This window comes from Podarcis bocagei (genome assembly GCF_964188305.1).
Source record: "Podarcis bocagei genome assembly, chromosome: 6".
Taxonomy (NCBI): Eukaryota; Metazoa; Chordata; class Lepidosauria; order Squamata; family Lacertidae; genus Podarcis; species Podarcis bocagei.
This window is the reverse complement of record NC_138130.1, coordinates 60,146,685-60,173,609: the sequence shown is the minus strand read 5'-3', so window position 1 is coordinate 60,173,609 and position 26,925 is coordinate 60,146,685. Positions and strand designations below refer to the sequence as shown.

General features: G+C 41.9%; 1 long non-coding RNA gene across 9 annotated transcripts in view; it reads left to right on the top strand.

Annotated features, from left to right (window-relative positions):
• Positions 1-26,925, top strand: part of LOC308590043 — a 268,309-nt gene that overhangs the window by 20,671 nt on the left and 220,713 nt on the right. For 8 of the 9 annotated variants that reach the window (XR_014009618.1, XR_014009619.1, XR_014009620.1 and 5 more), the window contains one exon: positions 17,128-17,419. This is a non-coding gene — a long non-coding RNA (uncharacterized lncRNA). Of the gene's footprint in view, positions 1-16,879; positions 16,904-17,127; positions 17,420-26,925 lie in introns of those variants that run through there. The other variant, XR_014009626.1, reaches the window with a different exon arrangement.

Here is a 26,925-nt window from a genome sequence, read left to right as displayed (position 1 = left end):
CCACAGAGGTGCCATTTTCACCATGAGGCACAGCATTCATCCTTAGTGCTCTTTCTATCCTACCCATAGCTGCATTTGCCATTTTAAAGAAATGGCACTCCTGATATAATCTAGATTGGACCTGCAACTATTTCTAGTTTGAATTTCTGGGCGGCGGGGGGGGGGGAGGGGAGCATGGACATTGAAAGTGGTATGAGACTGCTTTAATTGTGTGCTGCAGGTGAGGCCTTGACTTAATTTTAACATGGACAAGTGACTTTCATGTAACAGTAAAACCTGAGTAGAGGAGATAGGAAGTTCATGCGCAAGATTGAGATGCAGAGAAAGAGAGGGTGCAATGGTGTAGTCCAGCACTGATTCCTATGTGATGGTTAAGTATTCATTGTGAACCAGGTCTCAGTACTTAGAGAGACACCTTCTTTTTGCATTTGTTTGCACAGGTTTCGGTGTGAATGACTTTGTTAGCTTGTTGCACGGCTAATTTATTCATTTTAAATTTTGTTCGTTATTGACTATGCTAAGTTTCTGCTAATGCCAGTTTATCTCCACTGTGTATCATTAATACATTACATAAATTAGAAATTTTATTTCCAGCAATTATATAATTAAAATTTAGTTTAAATGAGGCAGATTAGCAGTAATTACACATTTTATATTCGTGAGAAATACAATTAACTTGCTCATTATCTAACACAAAAGTTAAATATTTTAGTTTTGTGCTTTAATAAGTGGATGGGTACTCTTCATTGTAACTAATGTGTGAGGAATTTTGTGTGGCTATAGATTTGTCAGTCAATAAATACATAAGCTAATATTCAAACGTCACTGAAAATATTTGCTGTTGTTGTTTGGCCAGTAAATGCGTAGGGCTGCAATCAAACAGTGTAATGTGAGTAGCTTGACCCTACAACAGTTTTATGTTCTGCTATATTAATTAGCTAACAATTTATAACAAAATATCAGCTTGTGAAAGTTGCAAAATAAATACTGCAAGTGATTAGACTATGAGAAATCTATTATGCATTTTCAGCTGTCATCTTTTCAGAGACTGCTTTAACAACCTGTTAGATATTACTGCTCTGCTTACTAAATGGTTTAATGATATGACCTAAGAAGTGCCATCAGAAAAACTAATTTCAGTAGGAAAAATGGTCCAAGGCATTCCTTACTATCTTCTTTTGGCTACTTTGGAAAGTAGCTTAAGGAGGCCAGGATTTAAAAAAAAGTCTGCATTTCAGTTCTGACCGTAAAATATTGGAGATGATGGGGTTACATTGCATCCCATACAAAACATATTGACTATTTTATTGTAAAACTTTTAAATTAATCACATACATAAAGGCTTCTGCTTTGTGAATAGATCAGCCCTAATTGGTCATAGATAACCTCTCTGTGAAATACTGGTAAATACATACTGATGTTGCTATGTTCTCCCATTATTACCACTTGCAGGAAATCCAGAATGACCTGGCTATTGAGAAATTGGGTCTGATTTGCTTGCACAAAGCTTGTGTGGAGGTTATGCAATGCCCACTCTTTATTTAGCATTCTTTCTGATTCGATTGTAGGGTGGTTATGATCTTTATTCAAGGAACTGTTGCAACAGGACTTCCAACTACCACATGGAAGAAGCAGAAAGGAGCCCAGAACAAAGGATAGCTCCTTTTTTATATATGTTTCCCTTTTTACCCACAACACTCTTAGTGAAGCATAATACATACATCATATATACATCACAGCTATGTCATAATCTGGGAAGAGTCTTCTGGAAGAAACTTGAGCATCAGGTTTGTCCCCATCCCTCCCTTGACCTTCACCTCACACCCATTAAGTAAAACAAAAGGTGAGTATGTACATGTTCCTTTTCTCCTGGTCCAGTTAATCACACCCCTTTGTCTTGATCAAGATCCTAAACAATTGAGGTTGGGTTTACTATTGTCTCTGGAATGGCTACCTGTCTGGCACTCAGGGCCAGGATGCTAGCAATTATCTCCCATGCAAGAGGCTGCTGAGTACGTGGTCCTAGGCGTCAGGGATTATGGCTGCCCCTGTCCACGTCCCAGGCTCCCTCCTTGGTAACCATTTCCTTCCTGATCAGAACAAAGTTGGAATGGCGCAAATCTGATACTGGGGTGATTTCATATGACTTTCTAAAGTTTTCCGATTGAGCCAGTACATAGATGCATTTGGTAATGTGCAACGGAGGTCCTTCGAAAAGAGATAGGAAAAAACTGTGTGATGGAGTGTTTTGTGGGGACATTTGCAGGAGTGATTGTGTTGGTTTTGGTAGTTGGGAGGGGTGTATGGTATCCGCTGGAGGGGCAACCCCCCCAACCTTTCCATAAATTCTGGTAATGGTGGCAAAGGTCACCCTTTGAATCCTGACTAGCTGAATATCAGCAGGTTGTGTTACAGTCAGGCCAATCCCCACACACGTTTAAAATGTTAACCTAACCCGTCTTTAGATATTGCCACCCACACTTAAGGCTTATCAAGTTGACAAGGAGCAGGGTCATGTTATTTTGACTCTACCCATGATACTGCCCATACCTTCCCACCCACCTCTAGTTATCCACATTTTGAGTGAAACTCTGTAAGGTCAAAATATGCGTACTGTTGGAAACTCTGTGCTAGTGTTGCATTCAATACATGGTAAGGGTAAGTGATGTGGAGAACAGAGCCAGGCAGTGCTGTCGTGCCGCCCTGCATATTAGCTATATGTGTGGAGGGAACATCCAAAGAGAGCTGTAGTTTCTGAGCAATTGGTAGGAGTTTCAACAACAGTTAATAGGTTAATGTTAAATAACTTTTGAGGATACCTCTAAGAAGCAGCTGGTTCTGAGGGCTTGGCCTGCGCACAGACAGCTGTTTTCTAGGCACATGCTCAGATGTTCTTCACTGTTCACTGCTTTCATTTAGTGTAACTAAATGCTGACAATGTAAGATGAGTTGATAATTTCAATCTGAAGAAGAATTGTTGAGAGAAAAGGTCAGTTTAGTAATACAGCCAAGCGTTATGAGTTGGACAAATTTATATACTGAACCGATATCATGCATTTTGATTCCATCATGCTATTAAAGATGCAGTAAAATTGAAGCACCAGTGGGAATTCTGGTGAGACTAACTTTGATTTGGTTTCATTTGAATATGTAACAAATGATAGCTGGAATAAAAAGGAAATGGAACTTTGGAAGCTTTGCGGCTATTTCTCCTGGCTGAGATGGAGGACGGTTTTTTTTTTTTTTAAAAAAAAAGAGTTTAAGATGCTTTGGCATATGTTTAGGAAATACATTCAAGGCTGTCTGCAGTTTTCACATGTAGCTTTACATAATTATGTTTTAAATTATGCAATAGGTTGGATGAGGTAATGACTGGATTATAGCCAATAAACTGAAGCTCAGTCCAGACAAGATAGATGGATTGTTAGCTGGTGGGTTTTCTGCCTAGCTAAGTTGTTTGTTCAGCCTCTTCTAAAGGAGATTGCTCCCCTAAAGGTTCATGCTTGTAGTCAGGAGGGTGCTCACTGACCCACTTTTGTCACTGGAGACCCAAGTGGCCTCCATGACCTTGAACGCCTTTTGCCAGTTTTTGCTGGGATGTCATTTCCCCTGGACAGGCATAGTCCTGCTTCAGTTACTCATGCCCTGGTAGCCTTCTGTTTGAGCTATGACAAAATGTCCTACATGGAGCTGCCTTTGAAAAGTGTCTGAAAACTTCAGCTAGCTCAAAATAAGACTGTGGGACTGGGTGATGCGAGGACATCACACCAGTGTGTCACCAGCTTCACTGACTCCCAGTAAGAGTCTGGGTCCAATTCAAGGTGCTGGTTTTGGCCTAAAGGTTCTTCATGCCTTGGGACCAGGGTACCTTTAGGACCACTTCTTTCCAAAACCAACTATGTAGTCTTTGATATCCTGGGAAGTCATTCTAAGAGTGTCCCCACCCAGTGAAGTGTTGTGGGTGGCATAGGCGCCGACTCCATGGGGCCTGAGGGGGCTCGAGCCCCCTCAAAAAATTTTTTGGGGGGGCTCAGCCCCCCCAATAATCTCGGGCGCCCTTCCAGCAGAGCGCCGCCGCCGTCCCCCGCCTCCTCCCCACCTGCTCCTTCGCCAGCCAGCCAGCCAGCCGCGCGCCCTAATCGGAGAGCCCCGGCCGTCCCCCACGAGATTAGGGAATCCCCGGGGGCGGGGGCTCCTGCCTCGCTGCTTCGCAGCACCACCGCCACTGCCAAGGCACTGCCGGAAATCCCGTGAGAACAGGGGAATCCCGACTGGCCACACCTCCCAGCCAGCCAATCGGCTGGCTGGGGGGCGTGGCTTGCCCTATTTAGGGCCGGAGCCACTTTATTTGCATATTCATGAGCTTATTTATTATTCATGAGCTTTCCCGGGCCCCCCCAAATATTTTTTATAAGTCCGCGTCCCTGGTGGGTGGCTAAGGGAGAAAGGACCCTTTCATTGGTAGCACCTCATCTGTGGAATATCAGCTCCAGATAGGCTCACTTGGCATGTCATTTCACCACCCTTCAGTTTTTTTCAGTTGTTTTAATCTGTTTTAGTTTCCAGCTGTTTTTACTCTCTGCCATAGTTTTTATGCTGTTTTCCACCCTTTTTTTCTTACTCCTTCCCAACACCAGTCAACGATAAGTACAAATATTGTATTTGCTGCTTCCTCCCTTCTCAGCTCCAGCTAGAGCTTGGTGCATGAGTGTCCATTGCCTGCCAGCGGCACATTCCCACCCCCAGGATTTATTTGCGCACATGTGTCTCTCTGTGTGGGAATTGTACAGTGGGCAGTGGGACAGAGCTTAGCATTTCAGTACCTGGTTACCCAAGATACATTTTAATTCCTGGCTTGATCAATCAACTAAGCATTTAAATAATAACAGGCAAATATAAAAATCAATGTTGTATTTTTAAATAAATGTCACAATTATTAGCTGCATTGTGGATCCATTATGGGTGGAAAACAGGGTATGTTTAAATAAGACCCTTTGAACTGTTCAGTTATTGACTGGCTATTGTGGGCAACACAGTGGATATATAATCAAGCATGATGGCAACACTGCACACTAAATCTGTAGCTTTTCGCAGTGTTTGCATTAACAGGGCTATGACTGTTCTATACACAGTTTAGCACGGTGGTAGAAAGTGTTGGTATACAAACCTTGTGTGGCTTCAGTCAGTAGAAGGCTGGGTTGAAACTTGCAGATACAGTGAGGAGAAATACACATTGGGGTTTCCCAGTGAGCACCTAAGCTCTGCCCCTTCCTCCTGCTTGCTCTTCTGTCTTCCCTCTTCTGCTGCACAAGGCAGCCATGAAAACCTCCTCTCATTATGTTAACTGAGAAGCCAAAGCCATGCTTGTGAATTTGAAGTAACTGTAAGTAAAGGAACATTTTCTCTCTCTTTACCAGTGGGACTCCTGTGTATTTAACGTTACCTCTTTTTTAAAGCAATGCTAGGGATATCTGTATGAGACAGATGATGGGTGGTAGGTTAAACTCCAGCTTCCAAGTTATTTTTACTCTGCTAAATATATATTAACTGCAAGCCAGCCAATATTATTTTTAAAAGCTTATTAGAAAGAAGCTCTCCCAGCTGGCTCTAGCTACTGATACAGTGAAGGTATTCAGACTCTTAGGCTGCAATTCTAAGCCCATTTACCCAGGAATAAGCCCCATTGAATCCAATAGGGCTAACTTCTAAGTACACATAGTTAGGAGTGCACTGTAGCTTAGCATAAGGCTGAATCAGGTTCCATATGGTGTCATCAGTGACCAACAATATGCAGTGAATAGTTTAAAGCCAAATTCAGACACTGCAGGCCTCCATTAGGTTCTCAGGCTCAGCTGGTTTAAGTTACTTCTGCTTATGTAAGAGAAAAACCATTCCAGCTATTAAAACTGTTTGTGGTGTTTATTAGAAATATAATCTTAATACTGCCACAAAATAACATCTGATTGTATTTCAAGCAATGCAGGATTTTCTGTTTCAGTTCTGAAGCCAATGCTGGCTTTAATGCATCTTTCTTTGCGATGCACATTCTCTGTTTAGTGCTAATGCATATTAAGGAGAGGTGGAAAACGTGGGCACTTGCAATGCATTCCACACTTGAGAGGATCCCAGAAAGCACCCTCATGGGATGTCCAGTATTTCTTCTGGCAACATAAATTTTGGCAGAAAGTACTGAAGAAGTGATTTGAAAAAATGTGCCATTTCTCTAGTCTTGTTCATGTCTTCCTTCAATCAACTGCTCTCCCATTAAAGTAGGTCAAGTGAAACCTCACCCCCTTTGTTTCAGAATCATAGAACTGTAAGAGTTGGGAGGTATCCCGAGGGTCATCTAGTCCAACCTCCTGCAACGCAGGAATCTCAACTAAAGCATCTATGACAGATGGCCATCCAACCTCTGCTTTAAAACATCCAGTGCAAGAAAGCCCACCACCTCATTCCACTGTGGAACAGCTGGTGTTTAGTCAGAATCTCCTTTCTTGTAACTTGAATCCATTGGTTCAGGTCCTACATGCACCATGAGACAGCGTTCCAGACATCCCCCTCAAACTCTCCGCTAAATGCTCTTGCAAATGCCCCTGCTTACGAGTCCAGTACACGAGTTCCCATAAGCTGCAATCATCTAAGTAGAACTGCTGCTGGCTGCTAACTCCTCCCCAATTCTCTTTTAAAATAATACATTTTGCTATGAGTTTGCTGTTTATATGACCTTAGAAAATCACACCGCCACCACATCAGATTCACTGGGAGAAAGCCTTTGACCAATGATGGCAGAGATTTTTTTAAAAAAGTTTTTTGCCTGATGTTCCAGCTGCCACTTATAACTGCAGTGTAAGGTAGATCTTCTCTGCTGCAGAAACCTTGGCCTCTGGATACGTTGTATTTATATAGGAATGTTTCATAATTACTAAATTGCTTGTTACTAATATGGTAGCATTTGGAAAGCATAATGACCCTATCATGCAATAATATTTTTAGGATTTTCTTTGCATTCATGCAAACTACTAATGTTCTTTATTTGACATTTATTCTAACAAATATAAATGCTACAATTGAGTTTTCTTCGGAAGCCTTTCAAGCACCCTCTTGCATAATGACTATAAGGCCAAACGTTGTGCTCATTTTCCAGAAACAAGCAAACTAAAATGCTGGCCTTCGGTGCAACTACATTTAAGAACCATCAAAACAATTGCTTGAGTAACTTGTTTGCTTAGAAATGCTGCAACATTCTGTTATTTCCATTTAAACAAATGCAGTTGATTAAGGCTGGTCAAGGTGTGATAGAATAGATGTAAAGTAATTGTATCTAATTTTCAAATAGACTAGAGCATAGGTGAATAATCTACAAAATGGATGCCACAGGTTGAACAGGAAGGCTTAGGACCTGGCAATGGCATTGAATAGGAGTGCCATACCTGCTTGTCTCTCTAGTGTTGTTAAGGTTTCCCTGCAAACACAACAGTTCATATTACAGTGGTGCCCTGCAAGACGAATGCCTCGCAAGACGAAAAACTCGCTAGACGAAAGGGTTTTGCGGTTTTTGAGCTGCTTCGCAAGACGAATTTCCCTATGGGCTTGCTTCGTTTTCGTCTTGCGTTTTTTGCAAGTTTGTTTCCTTTTTCTTAACACCGTTAATATAGTTGCGACTTGACTTCGAGGAGTAACTCATAGAACGCGGTGTGGTAGCCTTTTTTGAGGTTTTGGGTGATTTTTGAAGCTTTTCCAAAACTTTTCCGACACCGTGCTTTGCAAGACGAAAAATTCGCTAGACGAAAAAACTCTCAGAACGAATTAATTTCGTCTTGCGAGGCACCACTGTATTCCTTCTTCTCTAGACCCTCCTCATCTCCTCTTTATAGCACTCCTTCCTGGGTTTTCCTCTGAATTCCATCTGTTAACCCTTTTCCACCACAACTTTCTGTATTGCCATCTGATCACCATCCCTTTTCACTCTGCACCTTCTAGTGATCTCTCTTTGCACCACTTCAGGTTAGAAGGATATCATTGCCACATGGTTAACTGAAAAATTATCAGTGCTTTTCGCCCCTCACGTCTCTCTGCATTTATATCTCTGATCATCTGTTTTTTCTCTCTCCACTTTCTCTGTTGCCTCTGTTTCCTCATCCCAAGCATTTCTGCACCTCCAGGTTTTCCTTCAGTTTCTTTTTTTGTCAATAGCAACCAAGGGATCAGCACACAAGACTTTCAGTTCACACACTGAAGGTAACTCAGATGTGGGTGACCAACTATGCTTTTGTTTCATCCTTGGAATTTAATTTACGCATGGGGAAGGCTCTGTCTTAGTTATGAGATTTCTGAAGGACCATTCGTTGTGAAGAGAATCCTACAAAGTTTTTTTTTAAGCTATGGAGGATTTGAATGCAAAGGTTTCTGCTGCTCGTGTTCAGACATGCACCAAGAGCTGCATAGAAAATTATTTACTTGGAGCAATTGAGGAGCTCTCTTATAATACTCCTTAACTTGTTTAAACCAAACCACAGAGACTCTTGCAGTAGTCTGTTTTGAATAGCTAACATCAGATCATCATTTGCTATAAGATGCATGGCAATAACTTGAGTCAGTCAAGAAGGTTGAGGACTGGCTGTGACAGGCTGCTTGTGCCTTTATCCTGGAGACCTAGACCAGCATGCTTTTCTTTCAACTTCTTATTAACCTTACATGTGCCCTGGGTGAAAGCGTAGGTAGAATATCAAATGTATTGTGTCTTACCATCAACAGTAAGGTGTACATTGCTAAGCAGCTAAATCTTTTAGCATCCCCTGCTGGTTCTTAGGGGCATCACGCAGCTAAATCCTTGTGTGTGATTTTCAATGTGCATTCATTAGGATTGCCCCTCTCCTGCCTTCTTCCAGCATGAGAGGTGAGCTGGGAAACGAGTAAGAGGAATCCAAGCACGAAACTTGTAATTATACAACCAGGGTTGCCCCTAAGTGGCTATAGTTTCTAGTTAATGAGGTGGTGTTGCAATATATAATGCTACTAATTTAGCGGATAAGACAGTGATATTGTACATTAAGTGTGGCTGTTCTGTAAGGAGAAGCAGACATGCTAAGGTTGCCTTAGAAGAGTCAATAATATCTTTTTTTCCACTGAGCAAACTAGCTGGATGTTCATTTGTACATTATGTCACTCTCACTTATCTAATGCATTTTTACAGGCTGGCAGCATTTTAAGGGCAAGTCATGTACCGGGAATTTGGATTCTTAGCTAATGTGGGTCAGTCATTTCCTAGTCCTGTGACACAGTCCACCACCCAATTGGTCTGCATATTTGGAGGGCTGGTCCTTACTGAACTTTTGTAGAAGCATAATCATGGCTTTAGTCAATGTGTCCAGAATTTGAAGTTTATGAAGGAGACTAATTAGTGGAGGTATTAGTGAATCTAAATTCAGGCTATAAAACTTCACAGATAATTTATTTGGATAGGGAATTCAAGTATGTGCACGTTGTGTGTTTTTCTGTAACTGGGAAGTTGCCTGCCCTCCAATAATGTTAACTATTTGCTGTTTTTTTAAAATAATTTGCTTAATGTTGGATGAACTGGATTATTCCACTGATAGCTTAATAAAAGTTACTAATGTGGTAATAAGTTGTTTATTAAAGTTAGTAAGTTTCTGTAGATCCTCCTTGGACATCACCAGAGGAATCATTTATTACTTTCTCTCTAGACAGTGAGCCAAGAGTTTATTGGTTTTCTTGCTTTTGTCAGTAAATGCTTTACTTGCCTCAATTATATTTATTAAATCTAGATGTCTTCTGTTTATATTTAAATATTGTTTAATCTTGTGGTCATTTATGTTGAGTTTCTTTTTTCTTTGCAAAAGTTTCTGTTTTTCTTTCTTTCTTTTTTGGGTCTTTATTTATGATCCCTAGTTTTCCTTTAAACAGTGTTGTACTATAAACATTTTCAGGGCCCTTCTGTTCAACAATTCCACATGTGCAGGCCAAGGGCAATTTATCAACACACATTTCTTTAAAGTCACAGCATCTACTTTCCCAAAACATGCTTTGGTATACAGCTCAATTATTCTGTTCTCTGTGCTTTTTTAACTTCTTTATTTTTCAGTTTCAAAAAATACAAATAACAAACAATCCCCATATATTGATACCCAGCAAGAAATATTCAATGCATATACAAAGTAAATGATACAGTCGAACAATAAGGGTCTTCTGCTCTCTTCCTTAACAGATTGTCCCAGAGTGAGCTATGGATAGCTGCTGGTGAGGGGACAACATTGGGCTTTTCAGCATATTGAATAAACATGTATCGTACCATTTCAAAATCATCTTTGGCCTTTGTGTTCCTGAGTGCTCTTATGATCATAACGACTATATTTCATATTCTATCCCACCAGGCCTCTAGCAGAGTTAAGAATAGCTGTTTTCTGGATTGTGTAATTACGTATATTTCTAGCTGCAGACATGAAAAAGATTAGTAGGTCCTTAAAAAATAAATTATTATGGTCATCCATAAACAGATTTAATAAAGCTAGCCTTGGATCAACCTGTCCTGTAATACAAGAAGCTTCTTCAAATATGAATTTCCAAAACAGTTGTACAGGCCTGCATTCCCACCACATATGGCTATATGAACCTAACTGCTGACATCCTCTCTGACATAAGTGACTTGAATAAGAGCTAAACCTGTTCTCTGTGCTTGACATTAGGTGGAATCCCTTGTTTCTCTATAGGAAGAATATACTCACTAGTTGGCCGCTAGGCAGGTTGAGAGGCTAGCGCTGACTGGATAATTGCTACACTGCACAACCAAGCAGGAAAGAAAGTTGGGCCTCTCTTCAGTTGCAGCCTTTCCCTTCCTCATTCCTCCTGGGCAGTGATACTGACCAAGACATAATTTTGGGACAGAAGTCCAAAACTCCCCTCAACAGAATGAGCAGTTGGACCCACAAACATAGCATTCCTGGTTAAACAACCCCCTCAAAATCTAGCATTGCCAAGCTGCACTGGTGCTCCTGGGTCTCAAGACTTAAAGAAGCCCTCCAGAGTAGGTGGGACAAAGAGTGCTAAAGATCCAACAGCTGATTTATTTGCAGGGCTCCTAGTCTGCTAAGAGGCCTACCCCGTGGCCTATACTGTGCCAATGCACCAGCAACAGCTGCAGGATTTTGACTGGGCTCGCCACATAGTGTTCCCATTCTATATAGCAGTGACTTAACAAAAAACGGAAACTTCTTATTGTAGGATGGGCCTAGCTTTCAAGGGTGGTTCAGAGCATAAGTAAGACACATGCTTCTGATGACAGATCTAATAATGAACACCTCCACTCACAATAGCTTGCCTTGTATAATGCAGGGCAGGAAATTAATGCTTGGGCTATTGCAGATGTGAAGGTAAGAAGGATTTGTAGTCTTACCACTGCTAGGTTTGAAGCCAGCACTCTCAGCCTGGTGGAAATGGTAGCAGATGGTGCATGGGTAAGCCTGGCTGGGGTGCTAGTGTGGTTTGGGAGCTAGGGACAAGCTCTGAATCAAGTTTCTACTACAGTGTGCTGTAGGGAGGGGTGTCCTTATCTGAGTATGGAACGGATGAACTAGAGATGAGACTTCTGTACTGTATTCAGATTGTTTTCCTGTGCAGTAGGTAGGATTTGCTCTTCTCTCCTAACATAACCTTGATATACAGCTGTGTGCCTGTATAAGTGCACACAAAAAGGCTGAGAAAAATGATATACAGTCATACCTGCTTCAGGTTACATCTTTTCAGGTGGCGTCCCGCGGCGACCCGGAAGTACTGGAAAGGGTTACTTCCGGGTTTTGCCGCTCACACATGCATAGACATGCAAAATGATGTCACGTGCATGCGCAGAAGCGGCAAATCGCAACCCGCGCATGCACAGATGCGGGTTGCGTTCCTTTTAGGTTGCGAACGGGGCTCCGGAATGGATCCAGTTCACAACCAGAGGTACCACTGTAGTCAGGTCAGGACTCTCAACTGTGGCTGCTCCAGGAAAATTGGAACAGTTGGAGTGCCAATGAGTGTTCTAATCATACATCAAACGAACAGAAGCTACAGATAGTGTAACTTGCCCTGTGAATGAAGATGTGAGCAGGAGGCAGATGTTGTCTAAGCATGCAGTAGGAAGTTTTAATAACCCATTGAGGAAATACATTAGCAGGCTCAAGATGACTTGCCTCTTTCCATTTCCTCTATGAGTTAAAGTTGCAACATTTGGGGCTTTTTAGAGGACAGAAGGGACGCGGGTGGCGCTGTAGGTAAATCCTCAGTGCCTAGGGCTTGCCGATCGCATGGTCGGCGGTTCAAATCCCCGCGGTGGGGTGAGCTCCCATCTACGGTCCCAGCTCCTGCCCACCTAGCAGTTCGAAAGCACCCCTAAAAGTGCAAGTAGATAAATAGGTACCGCTTCAAAAGCGGGAAGGTAAACGGCGTTCCGTGTGCTGCGCTGGTGCAGGCTCGCCAGAGCAGCGATGTCACACTGGCCATGTGACCCGGAAGTGTCTGCGGATGGCGCCGGCTCCCGGCCTCTAAAGTGAGATGAGCGCACAACCCTAGAGTCTGTCAAGACTGGCCCGTACGGGCAGGGGTACCTTTACCTTTACCTTAGAGGACAGAAGAGTGAGCAAGAGGGAAAATGACAGGTCTATAAAATTATGCATGGTTGGAAAACGTGGATACAGAGAGGAAATTCTCTCCCTCTCATAGCACTAGAACTGGGGACATCCAACAAACCTAAATATTTGAAGGTGCAGGGCTGACAAAAGAAAGTTCTGCTTCGTAGATCAGACAAATTCATGGAGGATAATATTTTATTCTCCTTCCACTGTTGTAGGCAGTATACCAGTGGCTGGGAATCACAGGTGGAAAGAGTGTGAGGAGAGTATTGTTCTGCTCATGTTCTGCTTGTTTGTGTTTGGAGAAGAACAAACCACCAGTGTGCGAATTCACCTATCAGATGAGGCCAGCCTCTGGTTTGTTTGCGTTTCTCTTGCATGGCAGCAGCAGGAGTGGGGAAGGAGCAAAATGAGGACCTTTCAGCAGCATGACCCTGCACTCTGCTCATTCACATTAAGCCACGGTTTATTTTTAACTATTGTTTATTTTTAACCATGATTTAATGTGATGCATGAACCTTTTTAATTTGAGCACTCTTAATTGTATAAATTAGAAGACCTGAAAACTCATCTGACTTGTGGAAACTGAATTATAACCATAACTGCTAGTCTTTATTATGCTACATTATGTATGAGATAATTCAATTATTTTTTTCAATGTTATCTACCATATAGAATCTAATGGGCGTGATCTAGATAGAGTTAGCCATCTATAAGCCCCACTGATTTCAAGTGATCACTCCACACCTGGGCTGGATCTTGCCCTACTATAGATGTCTGATTAAATCATTGGCTACCAGCAAGTCGATAACACACTTCCCTGCTGTTCTGTGTTTGTGTCACACCATAATCCGGAATATGTGGCTTAATATATAGGGGCATATAGGGTGAAGAGTATCCACTTTTGGTCATTGGTTGATCTAGAGACCTGCAGTGCCAACTGGTTACGTGATTCTATTTAGGGCTAAATATATCAAGTTGCTTTCCCAGGAAGTTATCTGCACATGCTTTTCTATCCATGTTGTATGTCAGGCTGATTTTTAGAGGAATAAAAATTAGTTCACTGCTTAATTAGCTGTTCCTCCAGATTTCGTCTATATTATTTATTTTCATATTTGATTGTAATTTGTTTAAAGTAAGACTGCTAATGGAGCAGTGATCAGTAATTAGTTGGCAGTCATGCTATGGCAAGAATATAAAAATGGAAAGAAGTGGGTGACCTTCAGATAGACCCCTTTAAAACCTTATACTATTTGTCACTGGCTGCCTTGGAATATGTCTCATTTGTAAACTATACAAAAACCAGATATGTTGTCTTTAGAACAAAGAAACAATATTTAGATGAACTGAATTGTGCATCTTAAAATACAGATAAAATGTACAGTGGTGCCTCGCAAGACGAAAAGAATACGTTCTGTGATTCTCTTCGTGTAGTGGTTTTTTCGTCTTGCGAAGCAAGCCCATTGACGGATTAGCGGATTAGCGCTATTAGTGCTATTAGCGGCTTTTAGCGGCTTTTAGCGGTTTATCTGCTTATCTGCTGATCGGATCAGCTGATAAGCGGCTTAGCGGCTTAGCAAAAGGGGGGGGGAGGGGAAAAAACCAGCAGGAACTCGCAAGACCTTTTCGCCTTGCGAAGCAAGCCCATAGGAAATTCGTTTTGCGAAGCACCTCCAAAACGGAAAACCCTTTCGTCTAGCAGGTTTTCCGTCTTGCGGGGCACCACTGTACTTCAGGTTATTCATTTAACACAAGGGTAGGCAACCTAAGGCCGATGGGCCAGATCTGGCCCAATCACCTTCTAAATCCGGCCCGCGCACGGTCCAGGAATCAGCGTGTTTTCACATGAGTAGAATGTGTCCTTTTATTTAAAATGCATCTCTGGGGTATTTGTGGGGCGTAGGAATTTGTTCATTCCCCCCCTCAAAATACAGTCTGGCCCACCACATGGTCTGAGGGACGGTGGACCGGCCCACAGCTGAAAAAGGTTGCTGACCCCTGATTTAACACCTGCATTTGCAGAGAGAGCGGGGAAATGTGGATTCTTAGTAGCCATGCAGGAAACTGTCAATTTTGATTTCGATTAGTTTCCTATTTATTTTTCCAGACTTGGGTTAAGTTTGTCACATTTCTACAACCATTTGTGATTTTTTAAAAGAAGTTTTCAAGGGAATTAATCCGTTTTCTATTGTGTATATCTCCAAATGTGCATATTTTTGTAATTTCCCTTATGATGCATTTCCACTAATGTGTTTTTATGCACATTTTGCACACCTTCCCCAGATATATGCATTTTGTGCACACTTTTTGTTGAAGAACTGCACCACAAAAATTGAAGACGTGCAAATTTTGAAGAGGATAGCTGTGTTTCTGTTTGCATATTATTTCGGGAAGTGCGAATTTTGAACTTTCGCTTGAAAATGAGTACCAAACTGACACCCCCCCCCCCCAGTGCTTAGTTGAGTTTATGACAATCCATGCTATGGAACGAATTCATGTATGTATGTATGTATGTATAAATAAATCTTAATTGCAATATACAATTCCCTGTACAAACCAGATCTAAAAATGGTTAATTTAACCAAGGGTGGGATGGGACGGGACACGGAGAAGCGTTCCTCTATTGTAAGCATTTTACACATCTCTAATAAAATGCCATCTAACAATCCATATTTGTATGCGTGTGTAATTTATAACAATGAACATGTGGAGCAAACGGGTCTAAGCAGTATTCTTTTTCCCCTGCTATCAGACAAAGGTAATTAATAATATAAATGTACCTTATGCCTATATTCAGAGGTTCGTAAACCATAGAAATCTTGAGGTTTGAATAAAAGCCAGACAGCTTCCTCTTCTTGTTGCCATATGCTACATCATTTACCTTCTTGGGGTGTGTGTGTGTGTGTGTGTGTGTGTGTGTGTGTACAAGCAATCTGTATTCTGAAGAATTGTGCTCTTTCTTTTCATTCTGCTCTGTCGGTGGTCATCACAGCTATTCTCTTCATGAATATGTAAATCCCATGCATAAAACCACAAAAATTAGCATGACAGCTCTTCGCTCACCCCACCCGCCCCAAACGTGACCAATTATATTGAACTAATACATGAAAAGTGATGATTTAATCTTTTGGCCAGATGAATAGTTTCCGGGACGGCTACAAGGGAGTCTATTAATTATCAAACCGTTGGATACGTACATATATAGCCACCCTATGCATCTAACGATCATCACACTTCTGTGGGTCTGTGATGGTGCAGATGCAGATATATTTCCCAGCATCTAGTTAGGGGTAGTACTTTGGCTTTGCCCTATATATCTGCGCATTTGCCGACTTGAAGCATATTTGTCTTTTCGGTTTCTTAGCAGAAGGCTACAATGAAAAATGGGGAAGGCAAGGTTAAATAAATAAATAAATAAATGGAGGAAGGAAAGCAGGTTTGAAAGCAGATCCTGCATTTTCCCCATGTGCTCTCAATTCATTTAGTTAAAGGATGGAAGCACCGATGGGTGGTGTGGGTGGGGGTGAGAAGCATAAGCAATTGATGCATTTTATTATTTAAATCACCAGCCGTGTTCATGCACATTTATATCGGGTGACGTCAGTGCGACCTTTTTTTTTGGAACGGTGGTACTGCAGCTCATACACAGTAATTAGGCTGATGTAATTATAGTTAAAACAAAGGAGGATGCCGCTGCTGATGGCTTTTTTTAAAAAAATTGAAATATTAAAGACGGACACATATTCCAGCACACGGTAAATGAACCTGAACTGCTGTCAGGGGCTAGGAGGACAGTGTGGCCAGTTGCACCTATTGTGTCACTGCTGTAGAAAGGAGCTTACTGATTGGCCACTGTCTGCAGCACATAATACTGACTGGTTATAAATGACATGTCTGGGGGGGAAAGCCTGTAGGTACTCCATTGTCTGGCAAAGTTGATATCACTGCATTTTCCCCCCTTCTCCTTCCCAGAGAGTCAGACAGCTGAACTGTAAAAGCTGTACAGATTTTTTCCCCCTCCTTTCTCTTACAATACAGATTTATTTTTTTTGTTTCATTTCGTTTGGTATCATGGCCCCGCTTCAGTTTGCATACTTAAACAGAATACTAATTAAGATCCCTTGTCTTAAATAGAAAAATTACACGGATGCAAATAGGAAAAAAGCCCCAGCGCTTTAGCTCTTTTTTTTTCTTAAAAAAAAAAATCAAAAGGGTTGGGTTTGTGCCAAGAAATCGGTCACAGTCCTTACAGTGAAATGAAGAATTTTGTAATCAAGGTAAACAAAGAAGCGTCTTGCTTGCTTTTTCTTCCTGCCTTTATTTCTCAGAGAGCCAACGTTACTCTCATTTGCTATAGGTCACCTCCTGTATTTTAGAAAGTTTCTGAGCGACATAATTTCAAACTATACAAACCAGCTGCAATCGGGGGTTATTAATCCTTCTTAGGATGCAATTTGGTGAAAGAACTGCTTTTTAAAAAAATGTCTTTTCTGTATTATAGACGGATCTAACAACGTAGTCTGGGCTCCGTGCCAAAGGCTGGTATTTCACAGCAGCGACCGCCTTACAGATGAGCTGTGGGAAGCAAGAGGGAGAATCTCTTAGGGTGCCACTACTATGGAGACACAGCTGGGCTGAACATGATTTGCTTCATACGACAACAAGAGAGGCAGAAAAGTGTCTGGTTCAAGCGCTGCCCAAGCAGGCAGTAACCAGAAGAGCTAGCAGCCAATCCGGCCAAGCTGCACTGTTCGAAACCAGCTCCACATCTCAGCCAATCAGTGACATCATTGGTGAGAAACTCATTTACATCATGCAGTAATGAACTTTATTTAATGTATCCTTTTTCTCCCCCCCCCCTCCCTGAGATTAGGTCGCTCAATTAATTATTCTGCCAGCATAATTTGAATCACTATGCAAAATGGTGGCTGCATTTTCCCAGATGCTGTGAGGTGTGTGTGTGTGTGTGCTTTAACTCTCTGTTGTCTCAGGAGGAGGGAGGTGTTGATAACCATGGGCACTATTTCACTTGTGTTGGGGGTTTTGTGGCCTTATGTAGCTTTTAAAACAGCTTTACTTCTCTAATAATAGGGATATATTGCTTCATATTGTGTGCATCAAAAACCTTTCCTCCGTTATAACATTCTTTCAAGACTTGGGAAGGTAGCATGGGGTAAAGAGGATGCTGCAGCATAAGATCGCTATGCACTTAAGCATTTCTCAGAATCCTTCCAGACTTATTATGCTGCATAATCTCTTCACATTCTATTCTCTTTTCTGGCAAGTATATGTCACATCTGAACCATCTTCGTGCTGCATTTAATTTTCTGCCACTTTTCTGCCTAGATGTGATTTTATTAATGAAAAGGATTGAGGTCATTTCTGAACAAATTTCATTCCCACTCCTCTCGCCCCCTGCACAAAGCACCTGATTAGCATCCCTTTTGCCAGAATAACTGAATACAAGAGTGTGTGAAAAGAAGTTAAGATGAGAGCTGGCTTGAGGCTATTTTGAGCAAAGCAATATATAGACTCTGTCACTGGTTATAGTTTTTTTGTGTTTAACACTTGCATATTAATCCCCCAAATAATAGCTCTTTCCCTGGATGAGACTTTTTCTGCAAGCAAACAATGGTGCTAAATACCTCCCTTCTTTCTCCTCCCTTCCTTTTTTATGCATTGTTTCATGAACAGTGCTTCTTTATAAAAGGAAAACGCTTGGCAAGCCAATAATGTGTCAAACATGTGGGTTTAGTTCTTTGTGGGTAAAGTAATTTGTTGTGCAAGTGACTTAAAAACAGCCCAGAATACTGTGGAACGCAGAGATTTCAGACCACATAACCGAATGAAACAAGTTTTGTTCTACAGTATCCTAATCGCTGGAACAGGATCAGATAGGGGACGAATTTAATATTGTCTTATTGAATTATAGCTCGTGGGCTTCAAGTACTCAGTAAGAAAGCAAAATAAAATAAAAATACTGCAGGAGCTCGTCTTTGATGTATTTTTTTTAAAATCACAAATAGGCATGATTAGTTTATTACGTTCATCTGTGTAATCATCAGTATAGTCACTTTGAAAAGAATACAGAGGATTTAAATGCTAAAACGATGCTTCTTTCAATGCATGATGGATTCCATCATGCCATCATCAGTATTCCGTGTGTGCTTGTCCTTATTCAGCCACTAGCTCCCCTGCTGCAGATCCTGTAATTTGAATCATGCGTAATAATATATTATCCGACTGGGGGCCTTCTTTCAGTAGGAGAGTAGTTTTATACATTCAGCTATGAGAGAACTCTTGGCACTATGCCAGCTCTGAGCCATTATTCACACAGGCAATCAAGATAGACTTCCTTAAGGAATAACATCTGCACAACTGCATGTGCCAGAAATCTGCAACCTCCTCCATGTTATAAATTAGGCTTTCTTGGAACCTTGAATACTTGCAAATATGAAAAGGATAAGGAATTCGTCAAAAGTGGATTGGGTGTGCCACGTGATGAAAGCCAGGAAACAGAATGGATAATAGTGGTGGAGGGATTGAAAACAAAAACTGAGGGTTGCTCTTAACATTTCATCCTTAAGCTGTGCGTATGCCAAATATTTATATATTTTAAAGTGAAAATTGTTTTCTGCTGACAGAGAGATTTTCCAGATGATATGACTGTTGTCCGTTGGGATCTTGGGGGTAAATTTCAGAAGTTTGTAAGCGCCAATGGCTAACTCGAGGTATTCAGTGTGATACCCAGCACAATGAAGTAGGAAGGAAAATCAAGGAACAAAAGACAGAATATATTAGAAAACTCAACTCGAAGAAAACAAATTGCATTTAACTGGGATCCTTAACTATTAAGGAAATGTAGATTTCTGTTACAATCCATTGGATGCATATTTCATCACCAAAAAAAAGAGGATGAGGATTGGCGTAGTTTATCATTTATTTATTTAAAATATTTCTAGTTCCTTTCCATTCAAAAAAGAATTTCAAGGCCGGTTAAAATCACAATACATGATATGCATCAAAATCCAACAAAGCTAAAAGACTAGTAAAATATTTAAATATTGCAATAAACTCAGTGATTACCAGTTCATCCAGAGGAGTGGGAAAATAAGTAGGTACAGTCAACTTGTGACTTTTCCTGTGGTTAGGTTCTGGGGATTGTACCCAAAGCTAAAATTCCATGCAGCCAGAATAACCCCAGGTTGCAGCTTGACACAGCTATCCCTCTCTCTCTGGAGCCAGCATGCCAACTGGGTGTTGCCTCCCTTCGCAATGCCAAAGCAGAGAGCTCTTAAGCTATCCAGCTTGCTTACTGGGTTCTGGGAGCTCTCACAGCAGCTCTGGGAGGATCCTGTGAGATCCCAGAGCTGGTGTGAAGCCTTCCCAGAGCCTGGTAAGCAAGGCACAGAACTCAAAACTCTTTCCGTGGCAGGAAGACACTCTCTGTGCAAGTGGCTCTTCATTTAAGCTGCAGGATTTCAACCAGCTGACCTTCAACTGCATATAGTTAAATGTGCATAAGACATGGCCATACTGTACTGCAATGTTCTCTGTGTAGAACTGTCTTTGAAGAGAAAGTGTGGAAGGTTCAACTGATCCAAACTTCTACCAGAAGGCTTGTAGGAACTTGGTGGATTGATCATATCATAACATAACACTTTTCCATTAGTTACATTGGTTATCCATTTGTTTCCAGGCTCCATTTGAAGCGCTGTTGTTAAACTTTTGAAGTGCTTAATGGTTTGGATGGAGGGCTACCTATACCCATATGAACATGTCCAGTCCCTGAGTTCTGCCTCAGGAATCCTGAACTTGGGCCACCCACTAAAGTTGATCAGGTTGACTGCTGCCAGGGACAGGGAGTTTTTATTGGTGCCCACACTCTTGCGAGGTTTCTGCTCCTGAGAAATCTGTTTGGCCCTTTCTCTCACAGGTTTTAAGTAGCCCTAAAGATTAAATACTTCTCTGTTCCACCAAGCTTTTTACTGGTTTTTCATTTTTTTTGCTTGCCTCTGGTATATGATTTCATCTGAGGCTATTTTATTATATTATAAATTTTGTCACTTGATTTGTTTCTCTTGTAAGCTGCCTTGTGAAGGTGTGCCCTGTGCAGCGGCGCGAAATATATTAAATAATCAAACAATACATTTGGCAATATGCATTTTTATTGATTCAGGCAGTATAAAGAGAGATGGCATCTCTAAAATATTGTGTGTGTGTCATTTTCCCTTGGGACAAGTCATGAACTTTCATCCACTCTGCTCATTGATGTGAGACTCATGTGGTTGGAGCCCAAATCTCAATAGTTGCCATCTGAAGATGAACTCAATATTCTCATCACACTGCCTGCTGGTAAGTTACTGTTAGCAGAGGACAATATGAGGTCATCAATGGTGCCATAGTTGCTCATGTTCAGATGATATTCCTTATTGCTTTTGACTTGCCAACCTGCCCGATATGAAGAATACATCACTCTGAGCCTTTCCACTTGGTTTTTACTTTCCATTCCATTGCCCAAGGAAGTCATGATCCTGGATCTGTCCTGATGCTTTTAAAATAATACCCATTTCCAGCTCTGCATTTTTACTCTTTGGTTACAATTTGATCTACGATTTGGGTACGATTTGATCTACTTTACTTTTATACTTTTATACTTTTATGCTCTTTGTTTGTTTTACGTGTAACCCATTGCTATTAATGTGGAGTCAGGCTCCCTTTGTTAATCAGAACCTGAGACCCTAGCTTTATTTCACAGTTGTACTAAACAAATCTATAAAGCTGCTAGCCTTTTTTTTTTTTTTTAGCTTCCATAGAAAAACGGTTCCAAAAGACTTGGTTAAATATCTCTGATTTTCTGGACTGTTTGTGGGATTCTAGACACTGCTTGAAAGGACCCTAGGGTCAATAATCACTCTTGAGAAAAAGACAGAAAAAAGCTGGCATTTCAGGTTGGTGAACTGTGCTTCAAAGTTAAGTGAAACAGAAAGAACAGTAGTTTACAAAAGGCATCTTAAGTTCAGGGCCAGGCCGAGAGTCCGGGGCTGAGATTTGGAGTCCGGGGATTGGGAAGAGCTGACAGCTGCTGCTGAGCAGAGCAGAGCCCTTTGGAGCACCACAGCTCTTCTGCTGCGGGCAAGTTAGGCACTGAGGCAGCTGGCCGGCTCCATTCTCCTGCGCACCTGGGATTGGTGGGCCGTCGAGAGGCCCGCCCAGTGCACACTGCTCACACGGGGCACCTGGTTTCGCTCAGTTGCCGCCACCTCCGCCTCTACTGTTGTTGCGCTGGGCTCTGCTTGCCCCCCCCCGGCACCTGGTGCCAGCCTTGTTCTGCTGCTGCCGCCTCTGCCTCCGCCTCAGGCTCCTCTGCCGTGTGCGCCTTGCCGGCCCATCCTAAAAAAGGACAACAACTTTGGGGTTCCACCCTTAAAAAAAGGTTGACAACTCTGGGCAACCGGGGGGGGGGGGCTGGGTGGATCTTTGCACCCCGGCACCACATATGCTTAAGACGGTCCTGCTTAAGTTGCTCAGTTTTGGAGGGGAGTGTTTTGTTTTTGAAAGTATAACTAACAGCTAGTGGGTATTCAGACTCCAGCTTATAGGCTACAGCTCCCTTAGAGCCCTATTGAAGGCTGAAAGGTGGGGTTTAAATGGTTTTTTGAAGTATTGAGGCTGCAAAGACTAATCAGTTTAATAATAAGATGAAACAACTAAAGTTTAACATGCATGGCGCTGCCAAACATGTTGCGTCTTCTTCATTGGCCACAGTACTCTTTCCAAAGGCCTCTGAGAAGGAGGAATGGTGGCAGCGGTAGTCAGAGCTTCTCTGTTACTCTGCCACTGAAGCCACTATCGGCAGCTGGTTTTGTTTTTTTTCTAACAGGAGGGAAAGAAGCAAAAGGTAAGAAGTTGTCCTCTGCTGGAATCTTAAGTCTTCTCTACCTCATCCTGAAACCACTTTGGAGGTAGAATCACAACGATCAAAATGGAGCTGTCCCCATTTTGCCACTTGTGAATGGCCATCACGCACTAATCTCGGGGGTTGAGATGCTTGATAATTTGAGAAGGCCCTCTTTAAGGTACCCATTGCCCTGCTCCATGTACCATCATGGCAGTTGCATTCTACACTACCAACATCTCCAGACCGTCTTCACGAGCAGTCGAGCATGCAGCGCAATACTGAGTCCATGCAGGAGGTCACCAGAATGTGAACAATTGATTGCAAACTATGGTTTTATCAAACCAGAAAGTAACTAACTGGAGTTGCAATTGTAAAGGGAATAGGAAGGAGAAGGGAGCAGACAACCAAAAGGATCACTACCATAGCACTAAACCATGGTTTGTGACTACATGCAAAAGCCCACAGGCTTAGGGGTGGGGCAGGCAATGAAATCATTTTCTTTTCAGGCTTGCAAATCCCATTGACTTCATTGGAACTTGAAAACATGTTTAAAATTGTATCCTTTTAACACTATATTATTAATATATACTTAAAAGAGTTTTGCAGTGTTTAGTGACACTCCCTGTAAAAAGGTAAAGGTACCCCTGATTGTTAAGTCCAGTCGTGGACGACTCTGGGGTTGCGTGCTCATCTCGCTTTATAGGCTGAGGGAGCCGGTGTTTGTCCAGCATGACTAAGCCACTTCTGGTGAACCAGAGCAGCGCACGGAAACGCTGTTTACCTTCTCACTGGAGCGGTACCTATTTATCTACTTGCATTTGACGTGCTTTTGAACTGCTAGGTGGGCAGGAGCTGGGACCGAACAACGGGAGCTCACCCCATCATGGGGATTCGAACTGCCGACCTTCTGATCGGCAAGCCCTAGGCTCTGTGGTTTAGACCACAGCGCCACCCGTGTCCGACACTCCCTGTAAGTGTACAATATATTGCAGTTTCTGTCTTATACAGTAAAGTTGTTGTTGTTTAGTCGTTTAGTTGTGTCCGACTCTTCGTGACACCATGGACCAGAGCACGCCAGGCACTTCTGTCTTCCACTGTCTCCCGCAGTTTGGTCAGGCTCATGTTTGTAGCTTCGAGAACACTGTCCAACCATCTCGTCCTCTGTCGTCCCCTTCTCCTTGTGCCTTCAATCTTTCCCAACATCAGGGTCTTTTCCAGGGAGTCTTCTCTTCTCATGAGGTGGCCAAAGTATTGGAGCCTCAGCTTCACGATCTGTCCTTCCAGTGAGCACTCAGGGCTAATTTCCTTAAGAATGGATGCGTTTGATCTTCTTGCAGTCCATGGGACTCTCAAGAGTCTCCTCCAGCACCATAATTCAAAAGCATCAATTCTTCGGCGATCAGCCTTCTTTATGGTCCAGCTCTCACTTCCATACAGTAAAGTAAAGTAAAGTAATTTTATTACTTTAAAGTAATTACAGTAAAGTAATTTTATGCAAGTCAATTTTAAAATAATTTAAAGCACTTTCATAACAATTTGTACACTACTGAACATTATTTTGACTAGTTTGGAATGTTCTGTTTAACTGATAAATATCCTAATGACAGTGAGTTAAGCTGTACATTTAACATTTATATTGACAATGGCATCTAAGTCCATGTTAATGTTAGAAATAAAATTTCATGACTTTGGCAATCTGTTGCTGTTTAGCAATAGAATTTATTTCCATATGTAGAGTCACATGGCCTATCAATCAGTTCTGTGCTTCCCCATAAAACACTCTCTTTATATTTGTGTTGCTGTCAGTTATTATCAGACTGTTGTTCTGAAAAAAAAATCTTATTTATGAGTAAAATCAGGACAATCTGTTGTGAACAGATTAGTAACCCAATCTACATCCAGTTTGCCTAGTCTGATGTGCAAAATGAAATTTGATAGCCAAATATCATTTATATACATTGGTACCATTAGGGTTGGATTATAGGACCTAGATATTCTTCTTCTTCTTCTTTGGTGACTGCTTGTAGCTGGGTAAGATTGTCTTTCATGAACATGGTTTTAACAGTGAGTCTGTAAGTGACTGTGGAGGCCAATTCTGGATCCACACATCCTTCCACATTGGAGACATAGGTTTCCAGGTGGGAGTTGATCCTGGTGAGGGTTTGCCAAGCGTGCCTTCTTCTTAGCTTATTTCTCCCTTTCGTCCTGAGTTTGAGCTTCTTCAAAGTCTATGACACCTTTGGTAAAAGCTGTTATCCAATTGGAGCACTCGCAGGCCAGTGTTTCCCAATTGTCAGTGTTTATACTACATTTTTAAAGATTTGATTTGAGAGAGTCTTTAAACCTCTTTTGTTGTCCACCAGCATCACACTTTCCATTTTTAAGTTTGGAATAGTTGCTTTGGAAGATGATAATCAGGCATCCAAACAACATGACCAGTCCAACAAAGTTGATGTTGAAGAATCATTGCTTTAACACTGGTGATCTTTGCTTCTTCCAGTACACTGGCATTAGTTTGCTTGTCTTCCCAACTGATGTGTAAAAATTTTCAGTTACACCATTGATGGAATCTTTCGAGAAGTTGGAGATGGTGTTTATAAGTGGTCCATGCTTCACAAGCATACAGTAAGGTTGGTAGTACAATAGCTTTGTAAACAAGCATTTTGGTTTCCTTGCAAATGTCCCGGTCCTCAAACACTCTGCACTTCAATCAGGAGAAAGCTGCACTCACAAAGCTCAGGTGATGCTGAATTTCAACATCAATGTTGGCCCTTGTGGAAAGATAACTGCCCAGATGGAGAAATGAACAACACCTTCCAATGTTACACAATGGAATTGGATTTGTGGTGCAGAATAGGGGTTGTTTTGTGCTTGTTGGTGCAGCACTTTGGTTTTTGGGATGTTGAGCAATAGGCCAAGCTTTTCGTAAGCTTCTGCGAAGATATTTAGGATGGTTTGGAGGTCATCCTCTGAGCATGCACATACTATGTTGTCATCAGAATACTGAAGCTCTATGATGGAACTTATGGTAGCCTTACTCTTTGCTTTCAGCCTACTCAGATTAAAGAGCTTTCCATCTGTTTGGTATGTGTAAGGGGAGTTTCCCTTCAACAAAGTGTAAGATCATGGCAATGAAAATAATGAATAGAGTTGGAGTGATAACATTTATAAATGAACATCATTTATATACATTTGGTACCATTAGGGCTGGATTATGGCACCTAAGTATTCAGTCTGGGAGGCTCCCACACAACTCCAGAGAGGCTGCTGCAGCAACAGCATAGAAAGCCATGGTGTGGTGGCAACACCTGCTCGTGCTGCCCGCCACTGCCATTTTTCTTTACATCTCCCCCAAAGCTACAAGAGTGGATGTAAGCTGAGCTTGCCAGATGTCCCCTTGGTGGTTATGGATCCAGTGAGGGCACTGGGCCATCAAGAGCTAGAACTGCTAAGGAGTTAACTTTTCACCACAAAAGCATAGTGACAGAAGGAGGAGGGTGCAGTTGATGGGATTCTGTGTAAAAAACAAAAACCAGGCAGTGCGGCGTAATAATTAGAGTGTTGGACTAGGACCTGGGAGTGCAGGGTTCCAGTACCCACTCAGCCATGAAGCTCACTGGGTGACCTTGGGCCAGTCACCATCACTTAGCCTACTTCACAGGGTTGTTGTGAGAATGAAATAGGGAGAAGAACCATGTACACCACCTGGATATCCTTGGAAGATAAAGGTAGTATAATAATATGTAAGGTAAAGGACCCCTGGACGGTTAAGTCCAATCAAAGGCAACTATGGGGTGCAGCGCTCATCTCGCTTTTCAGGCCAGGGAGCCGGAGTTTGTCCATAGACAGCTTTCTGGGGCATGTGGCCAGCATGACCAAACCACTACTGGAGCACGGAAGACCGTCCAAGTCAGACCAGGTCCCACACAAATCCTCATGTCACCCTGTTGCTCTATTTCTGTGCTTTTCTGTGTCATATAGCTCAGCTCTGTGCCTCTCTGTTTCTCTAGGTCTGTGAAATGTGCAACAAGTGAGACTGTTCCAAATGTTGTCTGCAGAGTTCTGAATTTATTTATTTTAAGCACAATAGCAGATAGCAGAGGATTAAAAAAAAGGAATTAAGTTTCTTAAAAATCCTGCATTGCTGTGCTTTTAAAAACCCCAACAAACGAAAACCAGAACTTCTCAGGCAGCATTCTAGATAGCCTCCTGTTCTAAGACCTATTGAGAGACCTGTAAAGGCTTATGGGAGGACATAGACAACCATCAGAAAGAAAGGCTGGTGCGAAGCTGCAAAGTTTTAAAATTAAAAGCAACTTCTTAATTATTTGAAAGTAAGGAAGACACACACATACATCCAACATGAAAGGAAAATGAATCCCTTTTACTTCCCCTGCA